Source organism: Apodemus sylvaticus, chromosome 6 (genome assembly GCF_947179515.1).
Source record: "Apodemus sylvaticus chromosome 6, mApoSyl1.1, whole genome shotgun sequence".
Classification (NCBI taxonomy): Eukaryota; Metazoa; Chordata; class Mammalia; order Rodentia; family Muridae; genus Apodemus; species Apodemus sylvaticus.
Genome location: NC_067477.1, coordinates 45,181,134 through 45,193,968, shown reverse-complemented (window position 1 = coordinate 45,193,968; position 12,835 = coordinate 45,181,134). Strand labels below are relative to the sequence as shown.

Below are 12,835 nucleotides of genomic sequence, written 5' to 3'. Positions count from 1 at the left end.
AAAAACATTATTCAAGGTCCCATCTTCTCGCCTGTGGTAGCAACTGTATTATCCTTTTTCTGATTTCCTGAAAAATAGAATTACTATATAGGTGAAGTCGAGTAGACCAACTACTGTAAAACAGAGAAAAGTAAAAGTTATCAAGAACGTTTCCAGAGTTACATTAGTTGATATACATTAGTAGAGATGTACAAGTTTTAAGTTACTTCCTAAGCAGATGTAGCTGACTCTCCTGAGACCCTACTGATTCCCCCATTAAAGTCATAGGAGACACCTCAAAGGTTTGATTGGAGAATTAAATGGTGGAAGAAAAGAGTTTAGCATGGGGCCTTGTTCTCTGCAATGTTACGCCTTCACTGTTATTTTTATTATAGGCATAGTAAAATGGTAGTAAATTTCAAACTAGTTTCTATATGAATGTTCACCACTTAGGAAATGTGATAGCATTCAAGTTCATTAACTTTGATCTAGCTAATCTCTCAATAAAATGGCCACCCATGTACTTCACTTTCATTTTGATATTTCCCATTATCTAGGAGTTAACTCCTCTCATATCCAGGTCTCCACAGTTCTAGCTGATGACTAAGAATTGACCCTGGCTGAACCACAGAAGAAACTAATGAGCTGCTAGGGCCTTCTAGATCTTAGTGTAACAGGGGATGGAGAATGTTGTGTGGAGAATGTAGTGAAGGGTTTTTTTTTTTTTTAGTTTAAATTTTATTTAAAATTTTTTTTATGCTGAACCTGTCTGTGATTTTGACAGATAAGTAAAGATAGGCTCATAACTTCATTTCGTAAGGGAGCAGTGGGGGATGAGGTGACATACCATCTTGTGTTAATGCAAATCAGAAACCGGGGACTAGAGTCATAAGTGAGCAGCTGGCATGAGAAGAGAGAGTGTGAGGAGTTTCAGCCGCAGAGTGGGAGGCTGCAGACTGTAGAGAAAACGCCCTCACAAGGTGTGCTTTCTGTGAGTGATGTGTACGAGTTAGGGATGCTCTCTCAGACACTTAACACACAGAGGAAGACTTGAGTTACAGAGTCCCTTTGGAGAGAATAGAAGACATGTAATAATACATTATTTTTCCTTTATAGCATTGGAGGTTGAATCTAGGTTGTAGTATGTTAGACCAACACTCCCCAAACTGAGCCTTCCTTCCCACTTTTATTTTTCAACCAATTAGTCACTATTATTATTTGAGACAGGGTTTTGCTATGTATCTAAAGAACAGCGCTGAGCTCACTAGACAGTCCAGGCTAGACTATAACTTAAAACAATCCTTTGGCCTCAGATTTCCCTCCTCAGTGCTGGGATTAGCACCACAACAATTGATTGGTTTAAGACTGTAGTTTTCAAAGAGGCCAGTTAGTATTCCTTCTTGTTTGAAGTGAATTTTTCAGAGATTCATTACTGGTCTAGAACTGAATGTGAGAAGACTTGTTCTTACATAACAGTTGCTTAGCTGATACTACTAGTTCTGGAATGGTAACTACATCCTGAGTGTGTCCTAGAAGGAGCTTTGAGAACAGTGCACTGTCACACTGAGCAGTAATCAGAACTGCTGAAGAACTACTTTCTCACTTCAGAGAAAGTATTTCAGAGTCATCAGTTTTGTGCTTTCTTATATGCTATGCTGTCCTATAAAGATGTACTGAGTTCTTCACAAATATTTCTAGTGTGTGTGTGTGTGTGTGTGTGTTTTAAATAGGAAGTAGGTAGGATGCTTTGATTCCTGGACTTTTCATATCTCTTAGGGGAAAATCAAGTCAGATTAAAGGAGCAGAGAGTTTGAGCCACACATAAAGCTTTGGGTGTGGAGATCTTCAAGTACTGCAGATGGTAGAGTATGTTAATTAACTACAAATGGTTCCTCTTTTTCCTTTGAAAGCATTCAAGTCACACATACTTGTTAAAGTATTTTTTAAATGCTGTGTTTAAGACTCAAAGTAAACATTCTACCTTTGACTCCTAAAAATGTTCTAGGCTGTGGGTGTAGCCCAGGAGAAAACACTTCCTTAGCATGCATATACTTACACAAAAGAAAAAATAGTTCAGATTTTCAACTGTTGAAACTTTAGCCTTTAATCCATCTAAGTACAGTATAAGCCTAAATTTTGTTTATTTGCAACAAGCAGAGAACTGAGAGTCTCACGGAAGTTATCTACACATTTAATAAATGACTACTGATTTGTTGAATGATGACACCCAAGTTTTCTGGCTAGATCATAATTCTGACTTCACCAGAGTTTTGTGTGACCTTCAATAAGTCACTGTGTTTTCTCTAAGATACTTCAGAGTGCTTTATTTCGAAGAGAATTCAACCCAGTCACAGGTCTGGAAAAGCTTCTCTCGGGGTGCGGAGCTACTGAAGGCACAGACATTTTTTTTTTTTTCCTTTTTAAAAAGCATTGTCCTTTTCATTTAAAAAACACAGTTCCTGATTTAGAATACATATTGGGAATTTATGAGCGCTATTAGGTAGATTGCATTCTTGGCAGGCTACGACCTCTTTAATGTCTTTTCTGTGTCTTTTGATTATTAGCATCTAAAAGGCTGGCCCCGTTTACTCCGAGATACGTTTCCAAAGTGTTTACTAGTATTTATCTGTGCTGAGAGGAATAACTGTCTCGAGGGCAGCTTTTCTCCTCAGCCTCTGGTCTGAGTCCTCAGGCTTGGGATCTGGAATCCCAGGCTACAGGGAAGAGTTCGGCACGGGAAGCTCATCTTCCGGCCCTCTGATTGGCCAGTTCGCACTCCACTCACTGGTCTTCCCGCTCTGATTGGCCCCTGCGGTACCCCTCCGGCCCGCGACTACTTTGTGTGCCCGGGCGGCGCGGCTGGGTCCTCCCGCCCAGCTCGCCCTCAGGGACGGTGTGAGGTAGCCCTTCGGCCCTCGGCTCAGCATCGCGGGCGTCGGGATCCCCGAGTGTGAGCGGGTAGGAAGCATCCTAGGGAAAAGCCTCTCCCTCTCTTCTCCTGTACTCAATAAACTTCCGCCTCTGAAGGGCTGAGGCAGCGGCGGCTCGGAACGCCGGGCTTCGAACTCGGGCTCTGCGGGGTTCTTCAGGTGGAGACAGAGCCCTCAGGGTAGCCGGACCGCCCCGAGCCGCGTGCCGCTGTGTGCTCGTGCCTCAGCGGAGGAGCAGCAGAGTGTCCCCCCCCCCCCCCCAAACTAGCACGGAGCCCTATTGAGCCCCAGCGGGGTGCGCCTCTGGGCGGTGGGCCCGGCCGGCCAGGGCGTGGGGAGCGCTGTTCGCCGCAGCCTCCGACTCTTAGGCGGCCTTCGCCTGTGTAGACTGAAGCCCGAGCCCGCGCGCGGCCGCTGTCCGGCTAGAACTCGGGTCCCGCCGTGGCCCGTGGATGCCGCAGCCCCGCTGTCCACCCGCTCGGAGGAAGGGGACGGGGAGGAGCCTGTGCACATGCCAGGGTCGCTGGAGGAGGCCGCGGCCGGCGCATGCGCGCCCTCCCCCAGAAGGCTGGGACGCCGAGGGGCGCGCGCCCCTCTCCGCGCGCGCACGCTCGCTCGCGCCGGCCGGAGGCTTCCCCGCCTGCGCTCCGGGTCGGAGCCACTCCGGCGCGTGCGCGCGTGGTCTCGGGCCGACCGGAGTGGCCGGGTTCTCTGGGCTCCAGGCCCCCGCCGCCCCCTCCCGGCTCCCAGCCAACCCGTCCCTCCCTTTCCTCACGGAATGGGGCCGGCGCTGCTCGGGGTCGCGCGTCCTGGACCCGGCTCGCGCTCGGTCTCGCGCTGTCAGCCGCTGCCCGGCTCGCGCCGCCTTGCGCTTTCCCTCAGTCAGTGGCGCCGAAGGCTCCGTTAAGCGGCGGCCGCGGTTCCTGTTTCCGTTTCTTCCTCTCCCTTCAGTCGGGAGTAGCATCCTCCACCCCAGCACCCCTCCCACTCTGCCGCCGCGGCCAGCTGCAGCTGAAGGCAGCGGCTGTGGCGACGGGGGACGGCGCCGACCGCCTCGCTCTCGCCTCGGGTAAGGGGGCGTTAGGGAGCCGGGCCCCGCGCGCCGGGGACTCCGGGACGGGGCGGGCGCGGGCTCTGCGGAGCCTGGGCTCGGGGCGCTCCTTCGTCCTCCCGCCGATCCCGGGCCTGTTGCTGCAACTGCTGCAGCTGCAGCTCATCCAGCGGCCCGGGAAAAGTGGGGAGGGAGCCTCCGGGACGCCCCGGCGTTGTCTTGGCCCCTTGGGTGAGGGGCGCCGCGGCATCGGGCATCCCAGGACCCGTGGGATGGGGGCGGGGTGGGAGGTGTCCCTCCGCGAATCTGCACCTACCGCTCCTTGTCCCCGCAGCCAGGTCCCCATGGCAGACCGTGGGAAGGTGGGTTCCTTTGCTTTGGTTTGCTTTACTGTGTGGGCTTCTGGGGATGGAAATCGGAGCGAACCTGCACAAAGATGCGTTCTGGCGAGTGGCTGAGGCTGAACAGTTAATGGCTTGGGTGCCTCAGTATCCCCCTACCCTTTGATCTGCGAATGACAAGCTGGAAGCTGTGGAGTGTCTCAACTTATTTGCGAAGGTTAAATGAGTCATATCAGTTCAGCGGAGGTCTGTCCTGCTGGAGTTGAGGTGGTTTGTCGGTAGCAGCACCTGTTCTCTGGATGTGGGCTTTGCAATCCTCAGAGACGTATTTCTTAAGTTAAATGGCATTGTCATGGTTAGGGTTTAGCACCCTGCTGAGCTCTTAGTGCTTTGCCTTAAATGTAGAGGCCTTGGAGAAAAGCAAGAAAAGTAGTGTTTTTCTTTCTTGGGTCTAATTTTGCACGTTACTTTGAAGAAAACGCCAGGTGAGCCCAGGAAACCATATCCTACTGTAGATGACTCCGAACTTAAAGGTTTCAGGGAACAAATGCAACGCAAGTTTTTTTTTTTTTAAAAAAATCAGTTTAAGAGCTAAATTTATCACAAGTCACTGACTTAACAAGTCACTGACTGCCTTTGCTCCATAGAAACTCTTAAGTAGGTTTTATTTTAGTTGTTTTATTCCTCCTGGGGTTAAGTGCTTATTTATTTTCTTGGTTAAAGTTCTGTGTTATATGCATACTTCTTTTAAAGGGTATATCATATATAAAGTATTTTAGGGGAGAAATTATATACTGAAGCAAAAGAGTAAGATGCTTCTTTTCTTTAAGGCAACATAGGAATCGCTGACAATAGTATGCTTCTGTACAGTGCTGCCCTTCTGAAATGAGAGGTCTTAATTATACATACTACAGTATTTTAACACATACATAGCATTTGAAATTGCAGGCCGAGTAAAAATGTAGGGAACAAGAGATGACTAGGCTGTAAGCATACAAGGGTGGTTTGGAGGTTTGGGTTTTCAGTTTGCTGTTATAAATTGAGAATTCTGTTTAAGTCGAAGAGCTGAACAGCTGGAATGAAACTTGCATAGATTGCAGGAACGTGCAGAAATGTCTTTGGCCATATAGTGAGTTAATATGAAAGGTGTCTTGTGATCTACTAGGAGAGTGATTCAAAATAACTTAAATATGACACTCTACAGATTGTATTTTAAGGATTTTTTTTTAAATCTAAAAGTCATTTGAGGTTGTTTTCTCTACAAATCATCTGTATTTAATATGTATAGAACTGAGACCAAGACAATCGTTCTGATTCTATACTGTGGTCTTAAAAAAAAAAAAAAAGAAATTCTAACCATTGTTTTCCCCAAAGGAGTAACAATGTCCTCAAAAAATGATGAATTTAGAAATTTTCTAATGGGTCACAATATTTGTGTTTTGTGTTTTTTAAAATGCAGTTATTTTAGGTTGGTCTGGAGGGGGAGCTAGTGCCAAAGCAAAGTGCAGCTTAATAGCTGTTTGAACTTCTAAAACATCTAACCAGATTTTTATGACCAGGAGAAGTGTACATTTTTAATTAAAATACTAGGGGTATTGATGTGAACATAGTAACTGTACATTGTTATTTGTGGGTTGTGTATATTGGATATTAGAAATTAGTTTTAAAAAAATCAATCATGAATAATAAAAGCAGGTATTTAAGTTTTTTAAATTTCTTATATAAAATTCTGAAAATGTGTACTAAAACTTGAATATGTTGTAGCATTTTCTTACTTCTCTTGGGCAGTGCATTAAAAGTGGAGTGTGTTCCTGACCCTTTGCTCATATTGAGTATTTTTGCTTTATAAAATCTGTACACCGAAAAAGGTAAAACAAAAAGTTGAAGAATAAAAAGCTTCAAGTAGAGTCCTGGAGAGGTAGGTAGATTCATTGTGTAGTGAACTCTCTGTCAAAACCAGATAATTTTAGTAAAGAATGGCCCTTTAGGTAGTTGGACAGCAGAGTCTCAAGGCCATTTTGCAGTCTATAATATGTTGAATTCGTTTGAATATAGAATAGTTATTTTTATAATGTGTGGCATTTTGTTTAATTTCTAAAGTATAATGTGTTTGATTTGTGTCTGGTCACTTTCATGCTCTTTAAATTTACACAAAGAAATTGATAGTGATGTATATTTAAAAATCATTAAAATATTTATTTTTTTGAGGATAGTGATGAGTCTTTTGTTATTCACATTCTTAAGTAAATAGAACCTTACTAGTGCTAATTAAAAAATAGATTTCTTTCCATTCAGTGGTTATTGATTTACTTTATAAATTGCATTTAGTAAAAGTATATTGGTTTAACTAAATGATAGATGCACACATTTTATAGCATACTTATAAATCTGGAACTATTTCATTTTACAAACACAAGATTTTTTAAGAAGGCAGTATGGTTTTCCTTAAAAGGAAACAAAAGTGAGATTGTAAACATCTGAAACCAAAGGCCTAGTCTCTGTATTAATGCTAATCTTGTGCTTTTCAGATGAGTATGATGGGAGTGAGGATCAGTACAGGATTCCCTTTGGTTCTCCTATTCTTTGCTTATATTTCTCTACCACAAAGTAGAATGGATTACTGTTTGAATTGTTTTTAATTTGTAGCTCATTATAAAGACAGTCTGAAGTGTTTAAAAGTAAACACATACTTTTACAACTGAGTTTTAAAGAGTCTTAAAAAATCCTCAACATACTATAGAATTTATATAATACTGTACATTTTTTTTTTTTAAAATAGAATATGGGCCAATAGGGCCCTGCTATGGAATTAGGCCATGTTTGTCAGTTTAAGAGTTTTTCATGTATACTACAGAATGCATAGTAATAAAAGGCTAATTTCATTTTAGTTGCTTGTCAGTTTTCTTTTGTGAGACAGGATCTCACTATGTAGCCCTCCCTGGTTGGCTAGAAGCTACTAGATGTAGCTCAGGCTGGCCTTGAACTCATCCTGCCATGTTCTGGGATTACAGACTTGGAACATTACACTCCCTGCCCCCCACCCCCCCAAAACACTTTATTTGCTAAAACCTAGTAGTCACCCATGCATTACTTCTTAACACAATAATTCTTTGTATAATTTTTTTTGTCAGAAAATGATATTGTAAAGGAGAAATATCACTTAAATAAGATGTCAACTCTTACTAATACTTAGAACAAGAATAAATTTGTCTAGAGTGTGGACAGCATAAACTAATGAGCTATGGGAATGTAGCTTAGTTGGTAGAGTCCTTGCTTAACACGAATGAAGTATCAGGTTTGATCTTTATCACTTGTACTGCATAATAGGATGTAGAGGTAAAGGAAGGATGGTTAGAAGTTTAAGATTAGCTAGGGATGGGAACATTGACTTAAATCAACAAAAACTAAGTCAGAAACAAACAAAACCTCCTAACAAGCGAAATATGAACCATCGAACTAAATGCATGCCAATGTTTACAAATGACTTGATTTTACAATTACTCTATATGTATTTAATTCAATTGAGAGTAAATTTAGATTATTGATAAAGATGGAAAATGTGATTAATAGCTTCTGTACTAAATCTTCTGTCTTTTGTTTGTCTTACTGTGGAGCTCAGCTGGCCTTAATTTGCAGTGATCCTTACATCAGACTTTTGAGGGCTGGGATTACAGTCATACTCTATCTTTATGGTGTATTTTTTTTCTTTTAGGTTTATAGATTTTTCACGCAAAACTTTAGTTGGTGTGTTGAATAGATTTGGCCTAACTTTTTTTTTTTTTTTTTTTTTTTTTTTTTTTTTTTTTGCTTGTTTTTGTTTTTGAGGCAAAGACAAAAGATTAGAATACTGGTTTTGTAGAGTTTAACCTTGTTAAGTTAAAATAACTGTGATTTGGTTTGAAAGGGTTATGGGATGGTGAGTATGTATCTTAGTGGTAACTGTGCTTAATGCCAAAACCAAAGAGAAAGGTAGTAAGGCATTAGAAAGGTTGCCAGTTGCATTGCTGTTTTACTTTAAAGTATGTCTCCTAATTTCCTGGAATGCATTCTCTTGTCTCTTATGCTATTTCTGTCTGTGTGTAGAATTCCTGATTACAAGGAGCTGCTTTTTTAAGAAAATGAATTATTTATCTTTGCATACCTCTTTGCAATAATATACTGTAAAAAGCAAAACAGAACATGGAGATTCACTGAAGAGAACTCAGTCTAAAATGAACAACAGTTTTCTTTATTCATGGGAGTTCACAAGGAGAAAGTGTTGAATAACTGGAACCGTAATCACATAGAATCAGACTGGTTCAGTTTGTCTGGCCATGTAGTAGCAAGTGGTCACCGTTTTGATGTCTTCTTTGAATATTTCATTCACTCACAAATCAAGTATCAAAAGATTGTAATTTTGAGAAAACACTCAAAATCGGCTAACACACGGTAAATATTTTGCTTTCTTTTTTAATGTAAGTTTTGATTTTTCTTATTCTTTCAGAAAGTTTAACAACATTCTCGGGCTTAAGGTAAAGTCCCTTCCTTGTCCTTGGTAAATTGATTCTCAGTAGCTTAAGGAGAAAATAACCCTGACTGCCTGCTCTTACAGAATTATAGCTGTCTTGGCCTTCATTATCCAAATATTAGCACAGTTTGACACTGTATGTAGATTATCAGGTGTGGGTATAAAAAGAGATACATGTTACTTTTAATTTGTAAGTATTTTAGGACTACTCATATTCTCAATGCTAAGTATGTCTACTAAAAATGGCCAAACGATGAATTAAAGAAACCTGCTAATATACAGTCAAGAGCAGTTCCTCTTAATACAAAAGATGCTATTAGTGCTTAACTAGAATGACACAAAGATATAATGGAAATGAGAGCAATAAAAATACCCATTTTGTAATAGAGTTAGCAGACCAGGTATCAGGTAAGACTAATTCCTGTGACATCTGTAAGTAACTACAGAGGATTAGAGCCATGCAGATAAATGATAAGTAATGGTCTTATCAAGAATTGTGTGCGGATTTACTCAGTATATGTTTATATAATTTCTGTTATTGTCTGCTTCCATTGTGAATGAAAGACTAGAAAACAAGCTACCTATTTTGGGATCTAGAAAGGGAGATGGACTTGATGTATAGAAAAAAGCCTGCTTGTTTAGGGTCTTGGTTTGTAGTCTCACTACAAAGAAGATAAACCTGTGATCTTACCTTTGCCTCCTCTCTCCCTGCTGCTTTGCTTGGTGCTTGTGCTACTGCTATGCACCACTGAGCTATTTTAAAAGTTAAAAAAAAGGAAAAATTTCTTCAAGTTTTATTGAGATATAATTGGCAAATAAAAGTATATTTAAAGTGTATAACTATATATAAACTTATGAAAAGACTAGTACAATCAACTGACATGTCATATCAGATAACGACTTGTCTATATTATAAGAACATTTATGATTTCTCTCAGCAGAACTCAGGTATGCATGACTGTGATACTAACTATATTCATGAAATGTGCGTTAAATCTCTAGACTGTATTTGTCCTGCATAAAACATGCTACAGTGCCCTTCAGCCAGCATCTCTCCATTTCTCCTTTGCTGAGTCCTTGCTAACCACTGTTTTCTGCTTCTGTGAGTTTGCCTTGTTAAAATCTACACATACAAATGAGATCATCATGCAGGGTTAGCTTCTCTGTACTTTGCTTTTTTCACTTTGTACACTGTTCTCCATGTTCATCTCAACAACATTGTAGAGGACGCAGAAATTTAGTTATTCTTTTAGAGTTTCTTCCCCCTCAATCTGGGTCTGAGAGCAGACATAAACTGGATGAGTAGAAGAAACACATATAGATTTATTCAGTGCAAGTCTTGTATACTGACTTTCCTCAAAAGGGAAGGAAGACACAGCGACAGAGTGGAACACTTAAGTGGTCAGTTTGTAGGTTTTGAAAAAGGAGTTGTATGGGTGGCTTAATAAGTAAGAGATTTTTTATTTTAAATTAACTTTGTATACAGTTCTCTTGGTTTCAACCTTCCAACTTTGATAAGTATATTGACTTGCCTTTTTAGTACAGGGAAGGCATTTTTCACTTGGGAGTTTCATCTCCTGCTTTTAAGAATTTTTTTTTTCACCTACTGTGTTTAAAATACCTTTTAACTCAAAATTGCCAATATACTACTAAAATAATCTTATGTTTGTGTGTAAAAGTGTCTATCGAAGCCAGAAGAAAGTATTGAATTCCCTTGAGCTAGAGTTACAGGCAGTAGTGAGCTGTTCACTGTGGGTGTTGGGGATAAAACTCTGGTCCTCTAGAAGAGCAGCAAGCGCTTTTAATTGTTGACACACCTTTCTACACACATCTTTTGTTACTTTTAAAGTCTGAATAAAGTTCTGTTTTACACATGTATGCATTGCATGCATGCTCCTACATTTGGCTTCCACATGCCTGAGTTTAACATAGAGAACTGAGTTTAGCTCAGGTTGACTACTTTTGTCGGGCATTTATGAGGCTTTTGGTTCTATCTTCAATATTGAACAAACAAAACAATAACATCTCTTTCCAACAAACTGAGAATTAAAAATGTTTGAAAATAATTGGAGCATATAGTCTTTTTCACTAAACAATGTGTTAACTATTTACAACAGTTGTATTTACTTTAGTATTGTAAACAATTTAGAGATAATTTTAAGCATATAATAGCAAAGTATAGCAAAGTCTAAAGTAGGGTTCTGTGCATCCTATTAAAGGTTATATGCAAGTACTATCTATGCCTTTTTATATGAGGCATTCGGGCATCTGGTATTAGTTATTAGTGGTAGGGGCTTAGAACTAACCCCCTAGAGATATGGAGAGACTGCCACATTTTCTTTTTTTCTCCTCTTCCCGTCTCTCCCTCTTTCCTTTCCTTCCTTCCTTTTCTTTCTTCCTTCCTTCCTTTCTCTCCTCTCCTCTCCTCTCCTCTCCTCTCCTCTCCTCTCCTCTCCTCTCCTCTCCTCTCCTCTCCTCTCCTCTCCTCTCCTCTCCTCTCCTCTCCTCTCCTCTCCTCCCCTCCCCTCCCCTCCCCTCCCCTCCCCTCCTCTCCCCCTCTCCCCTCCTCTCCCCCTCTCCCCTCCCCTCCCCTCCTCTGGAGAGGCCGAGACAGGAGGGCCAGTGAGACAATGTCTCAAAAATAAGTAAATAGCTGAATGAATGAATGAATTAATGAATGTACAAACTGGGAAAATGCAGATTTAAAACAGTTTTGAAAATCTGCTTCAGTGTTGCTGTCCCTCATTCTCTTTCTCCCTTTCTTTGTCCCTTCCCATCCCTGGTTTTCCTTGCTCCTTTTCTCTCTGCTTTATAGTCTCGGCTGGCCTGGAACTTGGAATCTCCCATGTAGCCTTCCTGAGCCTCTTAAGTGCTGGGCCCCTTTTAGTATTTTGAGCTTCAGAGGAAATTAGAAGAGATAGTGATGTTTCTCTTTCTAAATGTGTGAGCCTGGGCAAGCCTTTATCGTCTTGGGCCTCTGTTTTTTTTTTTGTTTTTTGTTTTTGTCTATGAAATGAATCGTTTTACTTTTTTATGTTATTGTCTGGTTTTCACAGCAAGGTAGATAACCTCTGACCTTTTCCTTAACTGTATCTTAGTTCTGTAACTACTATCCTTAAGTATAGTCCTATTCTGAGTAGTATTTAAAAAAATAAGTCCATGCCTGTTAATGGTCTTAAAGTTTATATCCCCCTAAAATCACATGCTGTCGATGAAACCTGCCCCCTACATTCATGGTAATATGAGGTGTGGGGACTTTGCAAAGTAATAGGTGATAAGGTCAGAGCTCTCTAGAATGGGACTACTGCTAAGGGAATCTATTCCTTCTTCCCACTATAGACTTTGATGGGCTGGCAGGATGGCTCAAAGGGTAAAAGTGCTTGCTGTAAAGCCTGAGTTTAAATTGGTGTAGGGGGGTAGACTAACTCCTGAAAGTTATCCTTTGACTTCCACATGTGTGCCTCAGCACACCCATGCTTGCACTTACACACATTGCATATTGTACTGGCTGGTTTTGAGTGTCAACTTGACACAGGCTGGAGTTATCACAGAGAAAGGAGTTTCAGTTGGGGAAGTGCCTCCATGAGATCCAACTGTGAGGCATTTTCTCAATTAGTGATGGGTGGGGTGAGGGGATGGGGTGGGGGGAGGGCCCCTTGTGGGTGGTACCATCTCTGGGCTGTATTCTTGGCTTCTATAAGAGAGCAGGCTGAGTAAGCCAGGGGAAGCAAGCCAGTAAGAAACATCCCTCCATGGCCTCTGTATCAGCTCTTGATTCCTGACCTGTTTGAGTTCCAGTCCTGACTTCCTTTAGTGATGAACTGCAATGTGGAAGTGTAAGCTCAATAAACCCTTTCCTCCCCAACTTGCTTCTTGGTCATGATGTTTGTGCAGGAATAGAAACTCTAAGACAAATTGGTACCAGCATAGTGTGGTATTCCTGTGACAACCTGACCGTGTTTTGGGGAGGATTATGGAAGGACTTTGGAACTTTGATCTAGAAAAGCTGTGGAAAGTTCTGTAGGAA

The 12,835-nt window shown here is 41.4% G+C and overlaps 1 protein-coding gene across 5 annotated transcripts in view; it reads left to right on the top strand.

The window, feature by feature from the left end:
• The first annotated feature begins 2,811 nt into the window (after positions 1-2,811).
• Positions 2,812-12,835, top strand: part of Fut8 (fucosyltransferase 8) — a 214,964-nt gene continuing 204,940 nt past the window's right edge. For 3 of the 5 annotated variants that reach the window (XM_052185602.1, XM_052185599.1, XM_052185601.1), the window contains exon 1: positions 3,586-3,978. The gene's annotated coding sequence lies outside the window, so the exon portion shown is untranslated. Of the gene's footprint in view, positions 2,938-3,581; positions 3,979-12,835 lie in introns of those variants that run through there. The other 2 variants (XM_052185600.1, XM_052185603.1) reach the window with 2 other exon arrangements.